The sequence below is a fragment of the Castor canadensis genome, chromosome 9 (assembly GCF_047511655.1).
Source record: "Castor canadensis chromosome 9, mCasCan1.hap1v2, whole genome shotgun sequence".
NCBI lineage: Eukaryota > Metazoa > Chordata > Mammalia > Rodentia > Castoridae > Castor > Castor canadensis.
In genome coordinates this window covers 75,130,716-75,135,966 of record NC_133394.1, presented here as the reverse complement: position 1 = coordinate 75,135,966, position 5,251 = coordinate 75,130,716, and positions in this window count along the sequence as shown.

Below are 5,251 nucleotides of genomic sequence, written 5' to 3'. Positions count from 1 at the left end.
TTTCAACAGAATAAGTGAGCAGTAGACATGGAGATTGTTTGGTGAAATATTTTGAATATCCTCAAAATTACTGGTTCAAAATAAAGGATGAAATTATGGTTTATAAACAGTGCCATTCCTGTAACAGTTCTAGGAACTTTTCCTCCACAAAAATGTGAAAATAATCATTTTTCTTTGACATACTAAGTTCTCAATTGCATAACCTTTCTCAACTTCATGGATGTTATGATTGTCATCATCGAGGCATTCTGATTCAATCAGCATCTTCAGTGTCAAATGCTCCGTTATTGGCTGACAATCTGTTATTCCACAGCTTTGTTGTGTGCCTGCTTCTTGTTTTATTTTTAATATGTATTGCAAAATCTATCTCAACTGGAAAAAATGAATTTTTAGATTTTAGAAAGCTTATTAAGGAGCTATAGTCTTTCCTTATTTGAAGGTGAGGTACAGTTGAGGGATTCATGCTATTCTTTAGTTCATGCTGAATAGTTAAGTAGTCTTCAAAATAAGATATATTTTTCTGAAAGCCTCTAAAGATTTTCCAAAGACTGGGAAAAGTCAGCTACTTTTGAGAGAATTAATTTGCTCATCCTTAGTTTCTAAGTACACTTTTCTTTTAAATTGCCTCAGAATTATCCTGACTTCAAAATATCCTCTCTCCTACTGTACCAAAACAAGAATGCTTATTAATTTAGGGCATTTTATGCTGTAGAAAAACAACTCACAAATTCCATTCTCTTACAGCACCATTTTGTTCTGTACTTACAATGTACATTGGCTCCTGATTAGCTACAGCCCAGTTCCAGGACGGAAGTCAGCTTCAAACCTTAAAGTATTTTCTTATTTCTAAGACTTGACTCAGGTGAAAGAGTAGGAAACTGCTTGGGACATAGTAGGGAGGAGAATTAGGCAAACAAGAAGTATGCAATCTATTTCCCAGAGTTTCTGTGTGATCGTGCTACCGCCCTTCATATTTCACTGATGAGAGAAGACTATGTCTGTACTTGAGGATGGGAAAATAGGTAGAATCTTTTCACATGAAGACCTGTGATTCACATGGAAAAGGAAAAGGATGCGTCACCCTCTACAAGAGAAAAAAATAAGAGAAAACACAGAGGTCAAACTCCTCAATCATCTCAAACCTTACAAGGTTTAGTGTCCCAGAACATAAAAGAATGAAATAGGTATTTTAAGGAATTATATTCAAATCACATGAAACCCTTAATTAGTCAATTAAGGTTCTCTAATGCTGTAGTGTTTTCAAATTTTTCCTCACTTATTCAACTTTATATTTTATTAATACTTATTTACTCATATTCAGAGATTTTGAACTTAAAAAATTGCAAGGCCTGGTGTGTAGTTCAATGGTACAGCACTTACCAAGCATATGCAAGGCCCTTCATTTCACACCCAGTGCCAGCACTGTCCACCACCCAAAATTACAGTTTGAGTACTGACTTCATTTTTCTAATTGAGTAGAATATTTTCCAGATAAAAGAACTTTTATGATAAAAATTTTACATAGGATGGCATTCCAAATTCATTGTGAGATACACAGTGAGTTCCAACTTGTTTCCTGAAGTCATATTGTAGCATCAGCATAGTTGACTCTTCATCTTATTTCACTTTATAAAATATTTATCATCTCTAAGTCATAGTATCATAAAACTAAATGTATTGAGCTTACCAATAAAGAAAATTCCAAACATGAGCTTAATAATCTATGAAACAGTATAATATTTTTAAATTACATAAGGAGGAGTATCATTAATTAATCCATGGTGTCTCATTTCTATTCTTGCCTTTCTGCCTTCTTCTGTGATGCAAGGACTCAGGTTCCATAGCTGCATTTTTCCTTGGTTAGCTGATTTCTTGTTTCCTAGAAAAAAGAAATGAAAGAAAGAGAGAGAAAGAGATAGTATTCATGGCATGAGGACATAAAAGATACTTGCTTCTCCTGGTTTTGTGCCGTATTAGCAGCTGTTCTTTCTTCTCACAGCAATCCTTGGCCTTAGTTTGCAGATCCTGAGTATGCTAATATAGCCACTCTTATCATGGTTTCTGATTTAATGTTACTCAACACCTAGAATTGCCTCTAACACTTTCCTTGCTTAATTGGTTTAATCTTGAATTTACAATGACTGAAAAGCTATAAGAAATTCAATGGATTGGTAAGAAAGAACTGCTTGAGTTGAAACACTGAAGTGCATTTATCATGTGTGACCAGCATACTATCCTCCATTACATCCCTAATAGGGCTGAGAAGACACTCCATTCACTAAGACATTGATAAATACATCAGTGACGGTAACACCAGAATAGAGGAAACTCTCTCCAGTGGTGGTCTTCTACAGGCTGGGTGTGACTATGGGAAATGTTACCATTTATCTCAGTGCTATCATAAAGCTATCATGCTTTCCTAATTTAGTAAGAATGACATGATCTTAGAGTGGTAAAGTTCAGATGGTAGGACCTAATCACTATAGACAAGGCTGCTCATTTTCACAACAAGCAGCAGGCACACAATACTGTCAGAATGTTTGATCTGCAAGGCCTCTTACTAGTGTTACATTGCAAATGCTATCCTTAAATTTAAAAAGATAGATAGGCAGTCTAACAAAGAGTCCTTGGTCTCCGTAATGAGAATGATTTCAGTTCTGGTGACTGGATTGGCATGTGAAAGGAGAGTCATAGTCCCTATTGGAAACTGTGTTTCTAAACCTAAGTCACATCATGGCTTGGAGGGTTTTTATTGAAGAGAAAATTGAATCACAAGATAGTTTTTTGAATCACAAGATAGTTTTTTTTTGAACCATGGTCAATGTATGATGCTAATCCTTCTTGATCAATGCATGAGTCTAGGAAATAAGCAATGAAAGTTCTCACTATTGCTTTACATGAGTCCCTCAAAATAAGTCGTCCATGAAATTGAATATTTATTTTTATACTTGGTCATTGTTTCTACAGGCAAATATGAGTATGGTCTGATTTGCTACTATTGTTATCAAGGGGAATCAAGTTTCTACCCACGGTCATGGCAGAGAGGATTTTTTTATGCACAAATGCTTCTCTGGTACATCTTCATTCTTCCATATCTAATAACAGTTGTTAAAGGAAAAACTACAATGACCAAAGACAAGATCACTGAGTACACTGACTTTTCAGGAGTGAAATTTTCAATAACCTAAATAGGTAAAAATTCCCAATCACTGAAGCTGTAGCTGAGAATAAAAGGAGCATGGAATGTCAAAAGGACTTTGGAGTAGAAATAAGAAAGTAAAAGCTACATATTCACGGACAGTGTAAGGGTTAAAATTTTTGAGTAGTGTATACTAATTGTACAAAATAGTTTCATGCATATATATACATAAAATGTACCTTGTCCATATGCATCCCCTATTCTCATCTCTTGTCACCCTCCATCCCTCCTGGTCCTCTTCCTCTTCCCAAATAGGCCCCTTTCTACTTTCATGCCTTTTAAAATCTAGATTGCACATAGGAGAGAAAACGTATTTATTTCTTTGAGTCTGGCTTATTTCACTTAATACAATAATCTCCAGTTTCATTCATTTTCTTGAAAAATGACACAATTTTTTTTCTTCTTTATGGCTGAACAATACTCTAATGTGTTGTCTATAAAACACATTTTAATTCATTCTTCTATTGATGGGCATCCAAGCTGATTCTGATATGGGTATATTATGAATAGTGCTACAATAAAAACAATAAAGCACTCAATAATCCTGACTTTGATTGCTTTGGGTATATATTCCAGAATGTTATAAGAAGACCATGTGATATTCTTGTTTTAGGTTTTGTGAGGGACCTTCATGCTTATTTCTATAGTCTTCTGTCTATTTACAGTCCCATCAGTAACGTACAAGGCTCCTTTTCCCCAATCCTCCTCAACATTTGTTGTTGCATGCTTTCTTGATAGCCATTTTGACAGGAGTGGGATGGAATCTCAGTGAAGTTTAGTTTTGATTTGCAGTTCCCTGATGACTAAATCTGCTGAACATTTTTTCATGTGTTAATTGGTTATTTATACTTCTTCAGAAAACTGTTCAAGCCATTGCCTTATTTTTTGATTAGATCATTAGTTCTTTTGGTGTTTAATTTTCTGAGTTCTTTTGATATTCTCTATATTAATGCTCTTTCAGACAAATTACTGGTAAATATTTTCTTACATGATGTAGGCTGTCTCTTCACTTTGGTAATTGTTTCTTTTGCTGTGCAGAAGCCTTTTAATTTGATGCAATGCCATTTGTAAATTCTTGCTATTATATCCTGAGCTATTGGAGTCCCATTCAGAAAGGCATTGCTCATGTCTATACCTTTAAGAGATTTCCTTCAGTTTTGCAGGTCTTACCTGAAAGCTTTTTATCCATTTAGTTGATTTAGTAGAGAATGAGAGATAGGAATCTAGTTTCAGTCTTTTACATGTGGATATCCTGTTCTTCCAACACCATTTGTTGAAGAGATTGTCCCTTCTCTAATGCATGGTTTTGTCATCTTTATAAAAGAATCAGAAGGTTGTAGTCAGGTGGGTTTATTTCTGGGTTCTGCTTCAGTTCCATTAGTCTTCATGTCTGTTTTTGTGCCAGTACCATGCTTTTTTTGTTACTATAACTCTGTAGGATAATTTGAAGTTAGGTATTGTGATATCTCCAGCATTGTTCTTTTTTTCAGGATTTTTTTGGCTATTTGGGGTCTTTTGCACTTCCATATGAATTTCGAGCATTTTTTCCTGTGAATAATATCATTGGACTTTTTGTGTGGGTAACATTGAATCTGCAGATTGCTTTCACTAATATAGATAACAGTTTTTCACAATATTATTTTTGCCTATCCATGAACATGGGAGGTATTTCCATCTTCTAATGTCTTCTTCAAATGTTTCCTCAGTCAGTGCCCTATAGTTTTCATTGTGAAGTTGTTTTTCTCTCCTTAGGTAGTTATATTTCTAGGTATTTTATTATTTTTGAAGTTACTGTGAATGGCAACATTTTCATGATTTGTTTCTCACTGTTTTCGTTATTGGCATAGACAAGAGATACTGATTTTGCATGCTGAATTTACATTCTGTTAGAATATTGAAAGAGTATCAGATCTAAGATTTTCTTGTGGAGACACTAGGGTCTTTTAGGTATAGGAACACATCATTTGCAAATAAAAATAATTTGACTTCTTTATTCTTAATACCTTTTAATTATTTCTCTTGGCTTACTACTCTGGCTAATAATTCAAGCAC